Here is a 22,165-nt window from a genome sequence, read left to right on the forward strand (position 1 = left end):
AGTCAATATGTTTGGTTGAGTATCACAGGTCACCACTGTTAATTCCCATATGAATATCACTGTAATATAACAGAGCACTTGGTGAAAAATAGATGTTTGAAACCTTTATATCAAGTCATTGGAACCACACAAACAACGTTACATCTGTTTTGCAGACTTCTAGAAGATTAAACTTAACATTCTTAGAATAATAATAGTCCAAGCAGTCCTAGAAGAGCATAAACCATGGGTATTGGGACTGGTCCTCTCATTGCTTCTCTTTTCTGATAGCAAAGATTGGTGGCTTTTGTACAGTAATCTAATCATGTTACCATATTGCAATGTTATGTTTATATCGTGAACAGTGAATCCAAAGTACAATTGAGGTCATATGTTCTTGCAGAAGCTACATTTGTTTCTATAAATAACTTGATAAACATGAAGAAACAGCTTTGCTTAGAGGTTCATAAAAGGCTTTTGATCTATTTTCAGTGTATTAAAGACAGAAGCAAAAACACAATTTTAAAATTTAAATTGACTGGATCCCTCTTTTGGGGAGGCTTTGCCAATATTTTGAGGTAAGATGTTGAGTTTTAAGGAGAAAGCATTAGAATATTAATTAGTGATTTTTAAAACTTGGGAAACATTTTTTGCCCTGTAACCAAGACTTGAACCTTTGTTTTGAATAGACATATTATGATTTTTTTTTCTAGAATCATTAGCGCCTCATGCAAAATATTTACCAGTTGTCTTCTTGAACAACCTGTTCACTGGTTATTTATTATGTAGTGACAACAAAGTCCCAGTGTTTTTGAAATGCCATGTGTTTTGGATTTGATAAGAATGGAAGCATATAAAGCTAAAAATGTAAAACTTCCTGTTTGGTATTGAATATTATGTTTAATAGAGTGTTTCCCAGAGTGTGTACTTATACCACTGATGGAGTATATACATTTGCTTACTTACAACTCTTTTGCACGTACTTTGAGATAATTCACATAACCAATGAATGACAATGAAGATTCGTCCTGAAATATGCCTGATTCCAAAGACTGAAACAGGTAGCTTAAGGAAAAAGGAATTTCTTGGCCTCACACCTAAAACACACAGTTAGATCTAGATTCTGGTGCTGCTGAAATCAGATCTGACCTGCTGGCCACCCCTCAGTTCTACTTTCTGCTCTCTTGGTTTTGTTCCCAACAGCTCCAGTCTTACAGCTTCATAACACCAAATCCAGTAGAGAAGAGTATCTATCCTCTATATGCAAATAAAAGTCCTGAAATTGAGGCTTACTGGCCTTAGTTGTCCTAACTTGAATCACATGCTCATCTTTGAATCAGTTACTGGGGATTAAAATGTAATGTTGGTTTAGCCCGGGTCTGTGTTCTGCTGGAACTTGGGGCCAAAAGTCAGCTTGCTCATAGCCTGTGGATAAGAATAGCAGATGTGAGGGGGGTCACTCGAAGTTTTATTGCTACCAGTAGGGAGTCTGTATTGGGTAACAAAAATCAACAAATTCTCTCTAAATGTTGGGTGAATGAACACTTTTAACCTGAATTGTGGTGGGGCATGGACCAAGACACTGATGGCATTCTCTGACCGATGTTTAGTGACAGCTAATAATACAGAACTCTTCAGTTGAGAACGGAGGAGGAAAAGTATAAACTAGAGTCATTCAAATTGGTACAGATTAAATGAATTCAGCCATTTAAGTTAGAATCGTTTATTGATTACGAGCCAGGAACTATAATAGGTGTTTGACTTATATTTGTTAGATAAAAAAATCTAAGATGTCATGAGTCTAATGATGTGCCATAGGATGGGAAATTTTGGAAAGTTTCAGTACAATTATTACTTCTGGTTTCTTTTTTTTTTTTTTTTAAACATCTTTATTGAAGTATAATTGCCTTACAATGGTGTGTTAGCTTCTGCTTTATAACCAAGTGAATCAGTTATACATATACAATATGTTCCCATATCTCTTCCCTCTTGCATCTCCCTCCCTCCCACCCTCCCCATCCCATCCCTCTAGGTGGTCACAAAGCACCGAGCTGATCTCCCTGTGCTATGCGGCTGCTTCCCACTAGCTATCTATTTTACATTTGGTAGTGTATATATGTCCATGACACTCTCTCACCCTGTCACATCTCACCCCACCCCCTCCCCATATCCTCAAGTCCATTCTCTAGTAGGTCTGTGTCTTTATTCCCGTCTTGCCACTAGGTTCTTCATGGCCTTTTTTTTTTTTTCTTAGATTCCGTATATATGTGTTAGCATACTGTATTTGTTTTTCTCTTTCTGACTTACTTCACTCTGTATGACAGACTCTAACTCCATCCACCTCATTACAAATACCTCCATTTCATTTCTTTTTATGGCTGAGTAATATTCCATTGTATATATGTGCCACATCTTCTTTATCCATTCATCTGTCGATGGACATTTAGGTTGCTTCCATGTCCTGGCTATTGTAAATAGAGCTGCAATGAACATTTTGGTACATGACTCTTTTTGAACTCTGGTTTTCTCAGGGTATATGCCCAGTAGTGGGATTGCTGGGTCGTATGGTAGTTCTATTTGTAGTTTTTTAAGGAACGTCCATACTGTTCTCCATAGTGGCTGTATCAATTTACATTCCCACCAACAGTGCAAGAGTGTTCCCTTTCCTCCACACCCTCTCCAGCATTTATTGTTTCTAGATTTTTTGATGATGGCCATTCTGACCGGTGTGAGACGATATCTCATTGTAGTTTTGATTTGCATTTCTCTAATGATTAATGATGTTGAGCATTCTTTCATGTGTCTGTTGGCAATCTGTATATCTTCTTTGGAGAAATGTCTATTTAGGTCTTCTGCCCATTTTTGGATTGGGTTGTTGGTTTTTTTGTTATTGAGCTGCATGAGCTGCTTGTAAATCTTGGAGATTAATCCTTTGTCAGTTGCTTCATTTGCAAATATTTTCTCCCATTCTGATGGTTGTCTTTTGGTCTTGTTTATGGTTTCCTTTGCTGTGCAAAAGCTTTTAAGTTTCATTAGGTCCCATTTGTTTATTTGTGTTCTTATTTCCATTTCTCTGGGAGCTGGGTCAAAAAGAATCTTGCTGTGATGTATGTCATAGAGTGTTCTGCCTATGTTTTCCTCTAAGAGTTTGATAGTGTCTGGCCTTACACTTAGGTCTTTAATCCATTTTGAGTTTATTTTTGTGCATGGTGCCAGGGAGTGTTCTAATTTCATACTTTTACATATATCTGTCCAATTTTCCCAGCACCACTTATTGAAGAGGCTGTCTTTTCTCCACTGCATATGCTTGCCTCCTTTATCAAAGATAAGGTGACCATAGGTGTTTGGGTTTATCTCTGGGCTTTCTATCCTGTTCCATTGATCTATATTTCTGTTTTTGTGCCAGTACCAAACTGTCTTGATTACTGTAGCTTTGTAATATAGTCTGAAGTCAGGGAGCCTGATTCCCCCAGCTCCATTTTTTGTTCTCAAGATTGCTTTGGCTATTCGGGGTCTTTTGTGTTTCCATACAAATTGTGAAATTTTTTGTTCTAGTTCTGTGAAAAATGCCAGTGGTAGTTTGATAGGGATTGCATTGAATCTGTAGATTGCTTTGGGTAGTAGAGTCATTTTCACAATGTTGATTCTTCCAATCCAGGAACATGGTATATCTCTCCATCTATTTGTATCATCTTTAATTTCTTTCATCAGTGTCTTATAATTTTCTGCATACAGGTCTTTTGTCTCCTTAGGTAGGTTTATTCCTAGATATTTTATTCTTTTTGTTGCAATGGTAAACGGGAGTGTTTTCTTAATTTCACTTTCAGATTTTTTGTCATTAGTGTATAGAAATGCAAGAGATTTCTGTGCATTAATTTTGTATCCTGCTACTTTACCAAATTCATTGATTAGCTCTAGGAGTTTTCTGGTAGCATCTTTAGGATTCTCTATGTATAGTATCATGTCATCTGCAAATAGTGACAGCTTTACTTCTTCTTTTCCGATTTGGATTCCTTTTATTTCTTTGTCTTCTCTGATTGCTGTGGCTAACACTTCCAAAACTATGTTGAATAATAGTGGTGAGAGTGGGCAACCTTGTCTTGTTCCTGATCTTAGTGGAAATGATTTCAGTTTTTCACCATTGAGGACAATTGGCTGTGGGTTTGTCATATATGGCCTTTATTATGTTGAGGAAAGTTCCCTCTATGCCTACTTTCTGCAGGGCTTTTATCATAAATGGGTGTTGAATTTTGTCGAAAGCTTTCTCTGCATCTATTGAGATGATCATATGGTTTTTCTCCTTCAATTTGTTAATATGGTGTATCACATTGATTGATTTGCGTATATTGAAGAATCCTTGCATTCCTGGGATAAACCCCACTTGATCATGGCGTATGATCCTTTTAATGTGCTGTTGGATTCTGCTTGCTAGTATTTTGTTGAGGATTTTTGCATCTATGTTCATCAGTGATATTGGCCTGTAGTTTTCTTTCTTTGTGACATCTTTGTCTGGTTTTGGTATCAGGGTGATGGTGGCCTCGTAGAATGAGTTGGGGAGTGTTCCTCCCTCTGCAATATTTTGGAAGAGTTTGAGAAGGATAGGTGTTAGCTCTTCTCTAAATGTTTGATAAAATTTGCCTGTGAAGCCATCTGGTCCTGGGCTTTTGTTTGTTGGAAGATTTTTAATCACAGTTTCAATTTCAGTGCTTGTGATTGGTCTGTTCATATTTTCTATTTCTTCCTGGTTCAGTCTCAGCAGTTTGTGCATTTCTAAGAATCTGTCCATTTCTTCCAAGTTGTCCATTTTATTGGCATAGAGCTGCCTGTAGTAATCTCTCATGATCTTTTGTATTTCTGCAGTGTCAGTGGTTACTTCTCCTTTTTCATTTCTACTTCTATTGATTTGAGTCTTCTCCCTTTTTCTCTTGATGAGTCTGGCTAATGGTTTATCAATTTTGTTTATCTTCTCAAAGAACCAGCTTTTAGTTTCATTGATTTTTGCTATTGTTTCCTTCATTTCTTTTTCATTTATTTCTGACCTGATCTTTATGATTTCTTTCCTTCTGCTGGCTTTGTGGTTTTTTTGCTCTTCTTTCTCTAATTGCTTTAGGTGCAAGGTTAGGTTGTTTATTCGAGATGTTTCCTGTTTCTTGAGGTAGGCTTGTATTGCTATAAACTTCCCTCTTAGCACTGCTTTTGCTGCGTCCCATAGGTTTTGGGTCGTCGTATCTCCATTGTCATTTGTTTCTAGGTATTTTTTGATTTCCCCTTTGATTTCCTCAGTGATCACTTCGTTATTAAGTAGTGTATTGTGTAGCCTCCATGTCTTTGTATTTTTTACAGATCTTTTCCTGTAATTGATATCTAGTCTCATAGCGTTGTGGTCGGAAAAGATACTTCATACGATTTCAATTTTCTTAAATTTACCAAGGCTTGATTTGTGACCCAAGATATGATCTATCCTGGAGAATGTTCCATGAGCACTTGAGAAAAATGTGTATTCTGTTGTTTTTGGGTGGAATGTCCTATAAATATCAATTAAGTCCATCTTGTTTAATGTATCATTTAAAGCTTGTGTTTCCTTATTTATTTTCATTTTGGATGATCTGTCCATTGGTGAAAACGGGGTGTTAAAGTCCCCTACTATGATTGTGTTGCTGTCAATTTCCCCTTTTATGGCTGTTAGTATTTGCCTTATGTATTGAGGTGCTCCTATGTTGGGTGCATAAATATTTACAATTGTTATAGCTTCCTCTTGGATCGATCCCTTGATCATTATATAGTGTCCTTCTTTGTCTCTTGTAATAGTCTTTATTTTAAAGTCTATTTTGTCTGATATGAGAATTGCTACTCCAGCTTTCTTTTGATTTCCATTTGCATGGAATATCTTTTTCCATCCCCTCACTTTCAGTCTGTATGTGTCTCTAGGTCTGAAGTGGGTCTCTTGTAGACAGCATATGTATGGGTCTTGTTTTTGTATCCATTCAGCCAGCCTGTGTCTTTTGGTGGGAGCATTTAATCCGTTTACATTCAAGGTAATTATCGATATGTATGTTGCTATTCCCATTTTCTTAAATGTTTTGGGTTTGTTATTGTAGGTGTTTTCCTTCTCATGTGTTTCTTGTCTAGAGAAGTTCCTTTAGCATTTGTTGTAAAGCTGGTTTGGTGGTGCTGAACTCTCTCAGCTTTTGCTTGTCTGTAAAGGTTTTAATTTCTCCATCACATCTGAATGAGATCCTTGCTGGGTAGAGTAATCTTGGTTGTAGGTTTTTCTCCTTCATCACTTTAAGTATATCCTGCCACTCCCTTCTGGCTTGCAGAGTTTCTGCTGAAAGATCAGATGTTAACCTTATGGGGATTCCCTTGTGTGTTATTTGTTGTTTTTCCCTTGCTGCTTTTAATATGTTTTCTTTATATTTAATTTTTGACAGTTTGATTAATATGTGTCTTGGCGTGTTTCTCCTTGGGTTTATCCTGTATGGGACTCTCTGTGCTTCCAGGACTTGATTAACTATTTCCTTTCCCATATTAGGGAAGTTTTCAACTCTAATCTCTTCAAATATTTTCTCAGTCCCTTTCTTTTTCTCTTCTTCTTCTGGGACCCCTATAATTCGAATGTTGGTGCGTTTAATGTTGTCCCAGAGGTCTCTGAGACTGTCCTCAGTTCGTCTCATTCTTTTTTCTTTATTCTGCTCTGCAGTAGTTATTTCCACCATTTTATCTTCCAGGTCACTTATCCTTTCTTCTGCCTCAGTTATTCTGCTATTGATCCCATCTAGAGTATTTTTAATTTCATTTATTGTGTTTTTCATCGTTGCTTGGTTCCTCTTTAGTTCTTCTACGTCCTTGTTAAATGTTTCTTGCATTTTGTCTATTCTATTTCCAAGATTTTGGATCATCCTTACTATCATTATTCTGAATTCTTTTTCAGGTAGACTACTTATTTCCTCTTCATTTGTTAAGTCTGGTGTGTTTTGACCCTGGTCCTTCATCTGCTGTGTGTTTTTCTGTCGTCTCATTTTGCTTATCTTACTGTGTTTGGGGTCTCCTTTTCACAGGCTGCAGGTTCGTAGTTCCCGTTGTTTTTGGGATCTGTCCCCAGTGGCTAAGGTTGGTTCAGTTGGTTGTGTAGGCTTCCTGGTGGAGGGAACTAGTGCCTGAGTTCTGGTGGATGAGGCTGGATCTTGTCTTTCTGGTGGGCACATCCACGTCTGGTGGTGTATTTTGGGGTGTCTGTGGCCTTATTATGATTTTAGGCAGCCTCTCTGCTAATGGATGGGGCTGTGTTCCTGTCTTGCTAGTTGTTTGGCATAGGGTGTTCAGCACTGTAGCTTGCTGGTCGTTGTGTGAAGCTGGGTCTTGATGTTGAGATGGAGATCTCTGAGAGATTTTTGCTGTTTGGTATTACGTGGAGCTGGGAGGTCTCTTGTGGACCAGTGTCCTGACGTTGGCTCTCCCACCTCAGAGGCACGGCCCTGATGCCTGGCTGGAGCACCAAGAGCCTTTCGTTCACACAGCTCAGAGTAAAAGGGAGAAAAAATAGAAAGAAAGAAAGAAAGAGGCTATAATATAGTGAAGTAAAATAAAGCTATTGTAAAGCAAAGCTATACAGACAAAATCTCACCCAGAAGCATAACATATACACTCACAAAAAAAGGAAAAGGGGAAAAATTAATATATACTGCTCCCAAAGTCCATCTCCTGAATTTGGGATGATTCGTTGTCTATTCAGGTATTCAACAGATGCAGGCACATCAAGTTGTTTGTGGAGTTTTAATCCGCTGCTTCTGAGGCTGCTGGGAGAGATTTCCCCTTCTCTGTTCGCAGAGCTCCCGGGGTTCAGCTTTGGATTTGGACCCGCCTCTGCGTGTAGGTCGCCTGAGGGCGTCTGTTCCCCACCCAGACAGGACGGGGTTAAAGGAGCCGCTGCTTCGGGGGCTCTGGCTCACTTCAGGCCGCGGGGAGGGAGGGGTACAGAGGAGGCGGGGCGAGCCTGCAGCGGCAGAGGCCAGCGTGACGTTGCACTAGCCTGAGGCTCGCAGTGCGTTCTCCCGGGGAAGTTGTCCCCGGATCACGGGACCCTGGCAGTGGCGGGCTGCACAGTCTACCGGGAGGGGCGGTGTGGAGAGTGACCTGTGCTCGCACACAGGCTTTTTGGAGGCGGCAGCAGCAGCCCCAGCGTCTCACGCCCGTCTCTGGGGCCCACGCTGATCGCCGCGGCTCGCGCCCGTCTCTGGAGTTTGTTTATGCGGCGCTCTGAATCCCCTCTCCTTGCGCGCAGCGAAACAAAGAGGCAAGAAAAAGTCTCTTGCCTCTTCGGCAGCTGCAGACTTTTTCCTGGTCTCCCTCCCAGCCAGCTGTGTGCGATTACCCCTTCAGGCTGTGTTCACGCTGCCAACCCCAGTCCTCTCCCTGCGATCTAATCGAAGCGCAAGCCTCAGCTCCCAGCCCCGCCCACCCCGGCGGGTGAGCAGACAAGCCTCTCGGGCTGCTGAGTGCTGCTCGGCGCCGAGCCTCTGTGCGGGAATCTCTCCGCTTTGCCCTCCACACCCCTGTGGCTGTGCTCTCCTCCGTGGCTCCGAAGCGTCCCCCCTTTGCCACCTGCAGTCTCTGCCCGCAGAAGGGGCTTCCTAGTGCGTGGAAATCTTCCCTCCTTCACGGCTCCCTCCCACTGGTGCAGGTCCCGTCCCTATTCTTTTGTTTCTGTTATTTCTTTTTTCTTTTGCCCTACCCAAGTACGGGGGGAGTTTCTTGCCTTTTGGGAGGTCTGACGTTTTCTGCCAGCGGTCAGTGGGTGTTCTGTAGGAGCAGTTCCACGTGTAGATGTATTTCTACTGTATCTGTGGGAAGGAAGGTGATCTCTGCGTCTTACTCTTCCACCATCTTCTCTCCTCCCCCCTCTGCCCCCTTTCTGGTTTCTTTATTGTGGATATTCTGTGCAATCTTTGAATATACTTATGATTCATATTGAGTATTTTGTTCAATTAAAATTTTTTACACATTTTGGCCTTAAGACCAAATTACTATTTTTAAAAATATTTATTTTATCTTATTATTTTCTTTTTATTATTTTTTGGCTGCGTCGGGTCTTAATTGCGGCACGCGGGATCTTCGTTGAGGCATGCAGGATCATTTTCATTGTGGCGTGCGGGTTTTCTCTCTCTGGTTGTGGTGCGTGGGCTCCAGAGTGCATGGGCTCTGTAGTTTGCTGCACGCGGGCTCTAGCTGAGGCGTGCGAGGTCAGTAGTTGTGGTGCATGGCCTTAGTTACCCTGCGGCATGTGGTATCTTAGTTCCCCGACCAGGGATCAAACCCACATCTCCTGCATTGGAAGGCAGATTCTTTACCACTGCGCCACCAGGGAAGTCCAAAGACAAAATTATTAATGTATAGCCCATAAATATTGAAATAATTTATGTTTTTTTATTATGAGCTTTACAGTTGATTATACAAAACAGATTTTTTATCCTTAGTATCTTTGATTCATTACTGTATAATAAAATCACCAATGCATTATGCACTAGTATCCCTGGTGTAATGTTTATCAGATAGGAGTATTTACTAGGACCAATAATGAGATCCATACTTCTTTAGATAGGCTCCTAAATTTTGAAGTATTAAATTATATATGTAAGAATAAACTTCTAATAGACGACTTTTTCTTTTTTACAGAAGTACCCTATACAAACAATTATTCTGATGGTCAAAGAACACTTTTTTGAAAACACTTTTTCTTTTCTTTTTCTTTTATTTATTTTTTTAACATCTTTATTGGAATATAATTGCTTTACAATGGTGTGTTAGTTTCTGCTTTATAACAAAGTGAATCAGTTATACATATACATATGTTCCCATATCTCTTCCCTCTTGCATCTCCCTCCCTCCCACCCTCCCTATCCCACCCCTCTAGGTGGTCACAAATCACCGAGCTGATCTCCCTGTGCTATGTGGCTGCTTCCCACTAGCTATCTATTTTACGTTTGGTAGTGTATATATGTCCATGCCACTCTCTCACTTTGTCACAGCTTACCACTTTTCTTTTTATACATTTTATTATGGAAAATTTCAAACATATGTAACAGTAGAGAGAATAATGGATTCCTATTATCTAGCACAACAGTTATCAACTCATGGCCCATCTCATTTCATTTATATCTTACTCAAACTTCACTCTTCTTTTCTAAATTATTTTTACACAATCCCAGACATCATATCATTTCATCTGTAAATATTCTAACATGTATCTTTAAAAAGTAAGGACACTGTAGAAAACATAACCACAATTCTATTAACATAGCTTAAAATATTAACAGTAATTCCCTAGTACTACCAAGTACCTAATCTGTCTTCAAATTCCTCAAATTACTACTTCATAAATTTTAATAGTTTGTTGGTTGAGTCAAGATTTAAATAAGGTCTTTAAATTGCAGTTTCTTGTGGCTTTTAAGTCTCTTTTAACTTAAATAGTCCAACCCCCCTCTCCCTTTTGCACTGAAGTTTATTTGTTGAAAAAACTGTCAGTTGCCCCGTGAAGTGTCCCACTGTTTAGATTTTGCTGATTGCATCCCTTTAGTGCCATTTAACATGTTCCTTCATCCCTTGTGTTTCCTATAAATCGGAGGTTTGATCTGATTCTGTTGAATTGTTTTTTTTTTTCAGCATGAATATATCATAGGTAATGCTATGTAGAGGTTTATGGCTTTTACCAAGGCAACCAATGGGTTATGAGTTCTTTTTTGTATTGGTTAAGCTAGTGGGTTATGAATTCTTTTCTGTTTATATCTCAAAATACAGTAAGTTTGGCTTTAAGACAGAATTTGTATTAGGAAATAAAAGAAGTCAGAATGTGGGGAAAGGGAAGAGGAATACTTATATATATAGACATGTTTACTGGCCATAAATTTGTCATTACTCTAGTAACTCTTCACTTCTCTAATTTTAAAACAAGTGATGTTAGGAGTTCCTGTCTTGAGCCATATAGACTCAAAGAATGTTTTTCTTTAGAATTTCATGAGTTCTTCTCATTAGTAGAAGAAGGATTGGCTCTATACTTTGAAAATTCTGTTTGTGGTTAGAATAATCTAAAATAAAGCAGTTGTTTGTAGAGAAGGTATAGTAAAGTTGTATAAAGAACTTTCCCTCTACTGTTTGAAGTCTGTACCTGGGTTATTTTGGGTTATACATCAGGTCATGATTTAGATTTGTGTTAATACATTGTGATACCTTGTTTATAGGTTAAGGAAAAGCAATTCAGTACCTTGATAGTTATAAAATGAGATAATTCAGAGAGAGGCTGAGAGCTAAGAAGTAAAGTTAAATATGAGATTCATAAAGAGGCTGTCTAGGGTTGAGACACTTTCAAGGCAGTGTGTTGGATAGACCTAGTTTTGAATACACTTCTATCTTTACTACACCTTGCTGAATTTCAGTTTTCTTGTTTTTAGAATGGTTCTGAAGATAAAACTATATATGTAAAATTCTCAGCACATGACTTATGCTCAGTTCATTTTTGTTCCACTCCCTCACTGACAACCATATAACTTGAGTTTTTAGGATAAAGTAATGACTTAATAAAGCTCTATCTGTATCATACATTTTAATTAGCTATATATGTACCTTAATTTTTCTGTGTTTATCTAGTTCTTTTTGGTCTCAAATTATTACCACCCTCTTTTTCATTTTGTCCTGAGTCTAAGAACCTCCTTAGATATTAAACCAGATATACCTAAACTGAATGTTTTCATCTAACTCCCTAACCATGATCTTCATGTCCTAGAATAGTCTAACTTGATTGAATCTTATTGGCCATCAGTTAAATAGATATCTCTATTACAGATAATTTCCAAACAAGGTTTAACCAAAAATTAGGCATTTCCAAATAACAGCAGTTCTGTGAAATTGGTCATGGTCATCATTTGTCCATGTTTTCTGAGCAAGCAAGATACCATACTAAAAGACACAAAAAAATTTAATATGATTTTGTTTTTGAAAATTTGATCATTTATTTTGATGTACATCTTTATTTAGTTTGGAGCTAGGTCCCTTTTTATAATGAAAAGCATTTATATCAGTGGGCAACTTCCTGGATATTTTGTGTTATGTTTCATTGGACATTCTTGTATCTTGGCCAAAGAGGAGTATTCATGCAGGAAGAATTGAATTTACTAATATGTGTTTCACTTGTTAATTAAAGATAATTTTCAAGGTATTGGATTACATTGTTGTTGTTTTTAGTGAATCTACTAGTTTATTATTGGAATTTTATTTTATAAACATTGGATTCCTCATATGGACATACTCAATATCTCTTGTTTTTGTTTATTCTGAGCCTGTAATTTTTTTTTTATATCATAAAATGTAGCAACTTCATATATCATCTACCATGTATTTAAGGTATCTCTCCCTTACTTTTTTTTTTTTAATTTTAATCAAGTCCAATTTATTTATTTTTATTTTTTTATTTTTTAACATCTTTATTGGAGTATAATTGCTTTACAATGGTGTGTTAGTTTCTGCTTTATAACAAAGTGAATCAGATATACATATACATATGTTCCCATATCTCTTCCCTCTTGCATCTCCCTCCCTCCCACCCTCCCTATCCCACCCCTCTAGGTGGTCACAAAGCACAGAGCTGATCTCCCTGTGCTACGCGGTTGCTTCCCACTAGCTATCTATTTTACGTTTGGTAGTGTATATATGTCCATGCCACTCTCTCACTTTGTCACAGCTTACCCTTCCCCCTCCCCGTATCCTCAAGTCCATTCTCTAGTAGGTCTGTGTCTTTATTCCCGTCTTGCCACTAGGTTCTTCATGACCTTTTTTTTTTTTTTTTTTCCCTTAGATTCCATATATATGTGTTAGCATACTGTATTTGTTTTTCTCTTTCTGACTAACTTCACCTGTATGACAGACTCTAACTCCATCCACCTCGCTACAGATAACTCAATTTCATTTCTTTTCATTGTATATATGTGCCACATCTTCTTTATCCATTCATCCGATGATGGACACTTAGGTTGCTTCCACGTCCTGGCTATTGTAAATAGAGCTTCAATGAACATTTTGGTACATGACTCTTTTTGAATTCTGGTTTTCTCAGGGTATATGCCCAGTAGTGGGATTGCTGGGTCGTATGGTAGTTCTATTTTTAGTTTTTTAAGGAACGTCCATACTGTTCTCCATAGTGGCTGTATCAATTTACATTCCCACCAACAGTGCAAGAGTGTTCCCTTTTCTCCACACCCTCTCCAGCATTTATTGTTTCTAGATTTTTTGATGATGGTCATTCTGACCGGTGTGAGATGATATCTCATTGTAGTTTTGATTTGCATTTCTCTAATGATTAATGATGTTGAGCATTCTTTCATGTGTTTGTTGGCAATCTGTATATCTTCTTTGGAGAAATGTCTATTTAGGTCTTCTGCCCATTTTTGGATTGGGTTGTTGGTTTTTTTGTTATTGAGCTGCATGAGCTGCTTGTAAATCTTGGAGATTAATCCTTTGTCAGTTGCTTCATTTGCAAATATTTTCTCCCATTCTGAGGGTTGTCTTTTGGTCTTGTTTATGGTTTCCTTTGCTTTGCCAAAGCGTTTAAGTTTCATTAGGTCCCATTTGTTTATTTTTGTTTTTATTTCCATTTCTCTATGAGGTGGGGCAAAAAGGATCTTGCTGTGATTTATGTCATAGAGTGTTCTTCCTATGTTTTCCTCTAAGAGTTTGATAGTGTCTGGCCTTACATTTATGTCTTTAATCCATTTTGAGTTTATTTGTGTGTATGGTGTTAGGGAGTGTTCTAATTTCATACTTTTACAGGTACCTGTCCAGTTTTCCCAGCATCACTTATTGAAGAGGCTGTCTTTTCTCCACTGTATATGCTTGTCTCCTTTATCAAAGATAAGGTGACAATATGTGCATAGGTTTATCTCTGGGCTTTCTATCCTGTTCCATTGATCTATATTTCTGTTTCTGTGCCAGTATCATACTGTCTTGATTACTGTAGCTTTGTAGTATAGTCTGAAGCCAGGGAACCTGATTCCTCCAGCCCCATTTTTCGTTCTCAATATTGCTTTGGCTATTCGGGGTCTTTTGTGTTTCCATACAAATTGTGAAATTTTTTGTTCTAGTTTTGTGAAAAATGCCAGTGGTAGTTTGATAGGGATTGCATTGAATCTGTAGATTGCTTTGGGTAGTAGAGTCATTTTCACAATGTGATTCTTCCAATCCAACAACATGGTATATCTCACCATCTATTTGTATAATCTTTAATTTCTTTCCTCAGTGTCTTATAATTTTCTGAATACAGGTCTTTTGTCTCCTTAGGTAGGTTTATTCCTAGATATTTTATTCTTTTTGTTGCAGTGGTAAATAGGAGTGTTTCCTTAATTTCTCTTTCAGATTTTTCATCATTAGTGTATAGGAATGCAAGAGATTTCTGTGCATTAATTTTGTATCCTGCTACTTTACCAAATTCATTGATTAGCTCTAGTAGTTTTCTGGTAGCAGCTTTAGGATTCTCTATGTATAGCATATGTCATCTGCAAACAGTGACAGTTTTACTTCTTCTTTTCCGATTTGGATTCCTTTTATTTCTTTGTCTTCTCTGATTGCTGTGGCTAACACTTCCAAAACTATGTTGAATAATAGTGGTGAGAGTGGGCAACCTTGTCTTGTTCCTGATCTTAGTGGAAATGGTTTCAGTTTTTCACCATTGAGGAAGATGTTGGCTGTGGGTTTGTCATATATGGCCTTTATTATGTTGAGGAAAGTTCCCTCTATGCCTACTTTCTGCAGGGCTTTTATCATAAATGGGTGTTGAATTTTGTCAAAAGCTTTCTCTGCATCTATTGAGATGATCATATGGTTTTTCTCCTTCAATTTGTTAATATGGTGTATCACGTTGATTGATTTGCGTATATTGATGAATCCTTGCATTCCTGGAATAAACCCCACTTGATCATGGTGTATGATCCTTTTAATGTGCTTTTGGATTCTGTTTGCTAGTATTTTGTTGAGGATTTTTGCATCTATGTTCATCAGTGATATTGGCCTGTAGTTTTCTTTCTTTGTGACATCTTTGTCTGGTTTTGGTATCAGGGTGATGGTGGCCTCGTAGAATGAGTTTGGGAGTGTTCCTTCCTCTGCTATATTTTGGAAGAGTTTGAGAAGGATAGGTGTTAGCTCTTCTCTAAATGTTTGATAGAATTCACCTGTGAAGCCATCTGGTCCTGGGCTTTTGTTTGTTGGAAGATTTTTAATCACAGTTTCAATTTCAGTGCTTGTGATTGGTCTGTTCATATTTTCTATTTCTTCCTGGTTCAGTCTCGGCAGGTTGTGCATTTCTAAGAATTTGTCCATTTCTTCCAGGTTGTCCATTTTATTGGCATAGAGTTGCTTGTAGTAATCTCTCATGATCATTTGTATTTTTGCAGTGTCAGTCGTTACTTCTCCTTTTTCATTTCTAATTCTATTGATCTGAGTCTTCTCCCTTTTTTTCTTGATGAGTCTGGCTAATGGTTTATCAGTTTTGTTTATCTTCTCAAAGAATCAGCTTTTAGTTTTATTGATCTTTGCTATTGTTTCCTTCATTTCTTTTTCATTTATTTCTGATCTGACCTATATGATTTCTTTCCTTCTGCTAACTTTGGGGTTTTTTTGTTCTTCTTTCTCTAATTGCTTTAGGTGCAAGGTTAGGTTGTTTATTTAAGATGTTTCCTGTTTCTTGAGGTAGGCTTGTATTGCTATAAACTTCCCTCTTAGAACTGCTTTTGCTGCTTCCCATAGTTTTTGGGTCGTCGTGTCTCCATTGTCATTTGTTTCTAGGTATTTTTTGATTTCCACTTTGGTTTCTTCAGTGATCACTTGGTTATTAAGTAGTGTATTGTGTAGGCTCCATGTGTTTGTATTTTTTACAGATCTTTTCCTGTAATTGATATCTAGTCTCATAGCATTGTGGTTGGAAAAGATACTTCATACGATTTCAATTTTCTTAAATTTACCTAGGCTTGATTTGTGGCCTAAGATATGATCTATCCTGGAGAATGTTCCATGAGCACTTGAGAAAAATGTGTATTCTGTTGTTTTTGGGTGGAATGTCCTATAAATATCAATTAAGTCCATCTTGTTTAATGTATCATTTAAAGCTTGTGTTTCCTTATTTATTTTCATTTTGAATGATCTGTCCATTGGTGAAAGTGGGGTGTTAAAGTCCCCTACTATGATTGTGTTACTGTCGATTTCCCCTTTTATGGCTGTTAACATTTGCCTTATGTATTGAGGTGCTCCTATGTTGGGTGCATGTATATTTATAATTGTTATATCTTCTTCTTGGATCGATCCCTTGATCATTATGTAGTGTCCTTCTTTGTCTCTTGTAATAGTCTTTATTTTAAAGTCTATTTTGTCTGATATGAGAATTGCTACTCCAGCTTTCTTTTGATTTCCATTTGCATGGAATATCTTTTTCCATCCCCTCACTTTCAGTCTGTATGTGTCCCTAGGTCTGAAGTGGGTCTCTTGTAGACAGCATATGTATGGGCCTTGTTTTTGTATCCATTCAGCCAGTCTGTGTCTTTTGGTGGGAGCATTTAATCCATTTACATTTAAGGTAATTATCAATATGTATGTTCCTATTCCCATTTTCTGAAATATTTTGGGTTTGTTATTGTAGGTGTTTTCCTTCTCTTGTGTTTCTTGCCTAGAGAAGTTCCTTTAGCATTTTTGTAAAGCTGGTTTCGTGTTGCTGAACTCTCAGCTTTTGCTTGTCTGTAAAGGTTTTAATTTCTCCATCAAATCTGAATGAGATCCTTGCTGGGTAGAGTAATCTGGGTTGTAGGTTTTTCTCCTTCATCACTTTAAATATGTCCTGCCACTTCTTTCTGGCTTGCAGAGTTTCTGCTGAAAGATCATCTGTTAACCTTATGGGGATTCCCTTGTGTGTTATTTTTCTCTTGCTGCTTTTAATATGTTTTCTTTATATTCAATTTTTGATAGTTTGGTTAATATGTGTCTTGGCATGTTTCTCCTTGGATTTATCCGGTATGAAACTCTCTGTGCTTTCAGGACTTGATTAACTATTTCCTTTCCCATATTAGGGAAGTTTTCAACTATAATCTCTTCAAATATTTTCTTAGTCCCTTTCTTTTTCTCTTCTTCTGGGACCCCTATAATTCAAATGTTGGTGCGTTTAATGTTGTCCCAGAGGTCTCTGAGACTGTCCTCAGTTCTTTTCATTCTTTTTTCTTTATTCTGCTCTGCAGTAGTTATTTCCACTATTTTATCTTCCAGGTTACTTATCCGTTCTTCTGCCTCTGTTATTCTGCTATTGATCTCTTCTAGAGTATTTTTAATTTCATTTATCGTGTTTTTCATCATTGCTTGGTTCCTCTTTAGGTCTTCTAGGTCCTTGTTAAATGTTTCTTGCATTTTTGTCTATTCTCTTTCCAAGATTTTGGATCATCTTTACTATCATTATTCTGAATTCTTTTTCAGGTAGACTGCCTATTTTCTCTTCATTTGTTAGGTCTGGTGTGTTTTTACCTTGCTCCTTCATCTGTTGTGTGTTTTTCTGTCTTCTCATTTTGCTTATCTTACTGTGTTTGGAGTCTCCTTTTCGCAGGCTGCAGGTTCGTAGTTCCTGTTGTTTTTGGTATATGTCCCCAGTGGCTAAGGTTGGTTGAGTGGGTTGTGTAGGCTTCCTGGTGGAGGGGACCAGTGCCTGTGTTCTGGTGGATGAGGCTGGATCTTGTCTTTCTGGTGGGCACGTCCACGTCTGGCGGTGTGTTTTGGGGTGTCTGTGGCCTTATGATTTTAGGCAGCCTCTCTGCTACTGGTTGGGGCTGTGTTCCTGTCTTGCTAGTTGTTTGGCATATGGTGTCCAGCACTGTAGCTTGCTGGTCATTGAGTGAAGCTGGGTCTTGGTGTTGAGATGGAGATCTCTGGGAGATTTTTGTCATTTGGTATTACGTGGAGCTGGGAGGTCTCTTGTGGACCAGTGTCCTGAAGTTGGCTCTCCCACCTCAGAGGCACAGCCCTGATGCCTGGCTGGAGCACCAAGAGCCTTTCATCCACAAGGCTCAGAATAAACAGGAGAAAGCATAGAAAGAGAAAAAGAAATAGGATAAAATAAAATAAAGTAAGATAAAATAAAATAAAGTTATTAAAATAAAAAATAATTATTAAGAAAAAAAGAAAAAAACTTTTTAAAGTAAAAAAAAAAAAAAAAAATCCGGATGGACAGAACCCTAGGACAAATGGTGAAAGCAAAGCTATACAGACAAAATCTCACACAGAAGCATACACATACACACTCACAAAAAGAGGAAATGGGGGAAAAATAATATATCTTGCTCCCAAAGTCCACCTCCTCAATTTGGGATGATTCACTGTCTATTCAGGTATTCCACAGATGCGGGCACATCAAGTTGATTGTGAAGCTTTAATCCGCTGCTTCTGAGGCTGCTGGGAGAAATTTCCCTTTCTCTTCTTTGTTCGCACAGGTCCCGGGGTTCATCTTTGGATTTGGACCCGCCTCTGCATGTAGGTCGCCTGAGGGCGTCTGTTCTTCGCTCACACAGGACGGGGTTAAAGAGCAGCTGATTCGGGGGCTCTGGCTCACTCAGGCCGGGGGGAGGGAGGGGTACAGAGTGTGGGGTGAGCCTGCGGCGGCAGAGGCCGGCGTGACGTTGCAGCAGCCTGAGGCGTGCCATGTGTTCTCCCGGGGAAGTTGTCCCTGGATCACGGGACCCTGGCAGTGGCGGGCTGCACAGGCTCCCAGGAGGGGCGGTGTGGATAGTGACCTGTGCTCGCACACAGGCTTCTTGGTGGTGGCGGCAGCAGCAGCTTTAGCATCTCATGCCTGTCTCTGGGGTCCGCGCTGATAGCCGTGGCTCGCGCCCATCTCTGGAGCTCGTTTAGGCGGCGCTCTGAATCCCCTCTCCTCTCGCACCAGGAAACAAAGGCAAGAAAATGTCTCTTGCCTCTTCGGCAGTTCCAGACCTTTTCCCGGACTCCCTCCCGGCTAGCTGTGGTGCACACCCCCTTCAGGCTGTGTTCACGCCACCAACCCCAGTCCTCTCCCTGATTTCCGACTGAAGCCCGAGCCTCAGCTCCAGCCCCTGCCCGCCCTGGCAGGTGAGCAGACAAGCCTCTCGGGCTGGTGGGTGCTACTCAGCACCGATCCTCTGTGCGGGAATCTCTCCGCTTTGCCCTCCGCACTCCTGTGGCTGCGCTCTCCTCCGTGGCTCTGAAGCTTCTCCCCTCTGCCACCCGTAGTCTCCCCCCGCGAAGGGGCTTCCTAGTGTGTGGAAACCTTTCCTCCTTTGCAGCTCCCTCCCACTGGTGCAGGTCCGGTCCCTATTGTTTTGTCTCTGTTTCTTTTTTCTTTTGCCCTACCCAGGTACGTGGGGAGTTTCTTGCCTTTTGGGAGGTCTGACGTCTTTTGCCAGCGTTCAGTGGGTGTTCTGTAGGAGCAGTTCCACGTGTAGATGTATTTCTGATGTCTCTGTGGGGAGGAAGGTGATCTCCACGTCTTACTCTTCTGCCATCTTCCCAATTTCTTCCTTACTTTTTTATTATAACTTTAACTCACATCTAGCAAAATTATATACTACCTTGTATTTTAGTTATAATTTTGTAGAACTGTATTTTGTCGTGTTCTTGTAACTGGATTAAAAGCTTCTGAGGGAAGGCATCATTCCTTTTTTTTTTTTTTTTTTTAATCCGCTGGAGTTCTTATTGAGCACAAAGTTTGTACATAATGCTTCCTCAGTGAATGTTTGACTGGTAATGGAGTGGACTTTTTTTAACTGGCTTCCCTCAAATTGATGTCCGTTCATTATTTCAATTTATGGAAAGTTTTGGTTTTGTTCTATGTACTAAGTGACTCAGAAACTAACTTAACTTTGAATGGCTTTTCAGATCAGCTTTTTAAATTCTTCCTTGCAAAATTAAACTTCCTTCTCTTCCACGAAGTAGCTTCATTTGTTACTAAATATTTTATTAATTCTTTGGGAAAAGTGTTTGTTTAAAAAATAATTATTTCTTTTATTTTCTAAAGAATGTGATATTTCCAACTTCTTCCTAATGAGAAAAATCATCAGTGATGACTCTGTAGTTTGAATTTTGTTGATGACTTTCATTTTTTTATAGGATGAACATCTCTGATTCAGTGCTATTTCAGAATCTTTTTAGGATTTAGTTTCAAAATTGATGTTTTGTTGTAGTCAGAAAAAGACAATGGATTGATTAATCTTTCTGATTAATATGGTAATGCAAAGAGGCTCTTTCTTAGCTATGTGACCTTATTTTTTTGCTGCCTGCTACAGATATTGGCTGCCAGACACTGCCATTCCACACTGTAGAAGCACAGCCTCCAAAATTCTGATACCTTCATAACAAATGACTTTTAATCTAGGTTAACTTCATTGCTTGCTTTATTCAGATGTTGTAGAGGTCAAACCATAGGAAGTCAGCAGAGTGGTAGTAGAATTCTGAAGCTATCAAAATTCCATTTCAGAGTCAGAAGCTATATACTCTAAACTCACTGTTGAGTGATTCAATGGGCATAATTCAGCTCAGGCCCTCTTCCATCGTGAGGAAGAGCTGGAAGAATCTCTCTGAACACGATGATCCTGATATCTTCCCTATATTAGACCTTCTGTCGTTTTTCTCCAGTTGGGGAATAAGATGATTGACAACTGGGATCCTTGGAGGCTGATCGTAACTGCTTTCAATGCTTCTGGACCTTGGAAGGATGGATAGATATTCACAGGTATAGACTAGCGGTAGATATTTTAGGAGAAGGAATAGCATAAACAAAAGGGCAGTTGCAAGGGTGGATTCAGAATTCCTACTCAGCCTTTAGGTCTTAGATCTCATTTCCTCTAGAAAGCTTCCCATGACTGTCAATCTGGGTGTGTCTGATCTGGGTTCCCCTGTTGCCTCTTACTACCTCTTTATGGCTCTTAACCGCAATGATTTGTAACATGTGTTTATTTGACTTTTCTTCATGAGAGTATAAATGTTCTGAGGTCAGGGGATGTCTATTTTATTCATAGGTCTATTCCCAGCACTTAACATAGTACCTGTTGTCTGGCAGGATCTAAATAAATATTTATGCATGACTTGTCATATTTCAAAAGTCACTTTTTTTGTGAGAGGCCAATCTGGGCCTCTTTATCCAGTGACATTAGAAAAGACCAGATTTCTCTGGTAAAGATTCCCTATTCCAAGAGCTTGGGGACAAAAGAATTGATTTCCGATTTAGTAGAGGATATACAGCAATAGCCTTAAATAAAGCTGGACTAAGGCTATTTTGTTTGGCACATTGGGGTGTTTTCCAGCACCAATAACCAATTCTCCAGTTCTCCAATACCAACTAGGTGTCCAGCAATTCAATTTAATTCTTACACTGCCTACCTGGAGTTAGTGTTAGTTTCCATAGGTTAAAGTGTTCAGTCCCACAAGACTGCCGTCACTTCAGATGCCAGTTGCAAGTCCTGGGTCACCCATACTTCTGACCTGCTATAAATTGAGGGTTCCCATGACCATCTCCTCAGGTTTGATAATTTGCTAGAATGGCTTACAGAACTCAGGAAAACACTAAAACACTTTACCTTTATTTACTGGTTCAGTAAAAAAGATACGGCTGAGGAACAACTGGAAGAGATGCATAGGACAAGGTATAGGAGGTTAGGGTGCAGAGCTTCAGTGCATTGACTGGGCAAGCTGCTCTCCCAGTACTTTGATATGTTCACCAACCCAGAAGCACCCCTCCCCCCAATTTCTTTGTTCCAGAGTTTTAATAGAGCTCAATCTCCAGCTCCACACTCCTTTCTGGAGTTGAGGTGGGGGTGAGGCTGAAAGTGCCAACCCTTTAATCTTTTGGCCTTTCTGGTGACCAGCCACATCCTGAGGCTATCTAGTGACCCCACCCTAAGTCAACTCATTAGTATAAACACTGGTATGATTGAAAGGGGCTGTTCATGATAAACAAAAGACACTCCTGGTGTTAGGACTTGTACTCTTCATAAATTGTACAAGGCTTGATTGAAATTTTAGGGGTACAAAGTTTCAATTCAATTTGAGAATGCATCACATAAGGGGACTCAGAATTGAATCTTTTCTTTGACCTTGGAATCTCCTCCCACTAGAGTTATCCACAGTATGTTCAGGGATGTGCTTGAAA

The 22,165-nt window shown here is 39.1% G+C and overlaps 1 protein-coding gene across 2 annotated transcripts in view; it reads left to right on the forward strand.

The window, feature by feature from the left end:
* The window catches only part of XRCC4 (X-ray repair cross complementing 4), a 268,265-nt gene that overhangs the window by 4,814 nt on the left and 241,286 nt on the right, over positions 1 to 22,165 (forward strand). The gene's annotated exons all lie outside the window — the stretch shown is intronic.

The sequence above is a fragment of the Eschrichtius robustus genome, chromosome 2 (assembly GCF_028021215.1).
Source record: "Eschrichtius robustus isolate mEscRob2 chromosome 2, mEscRob2.pri, whole genome shotgun sequence".
Taxonomy (NCBI): domain Eukaryota; kingdom Metazoa; phylum Chordata; class Mammalia; order Artiodactyla; family Eschrichtiidae; genus Eschrichtius; species Eschrichtius robustus.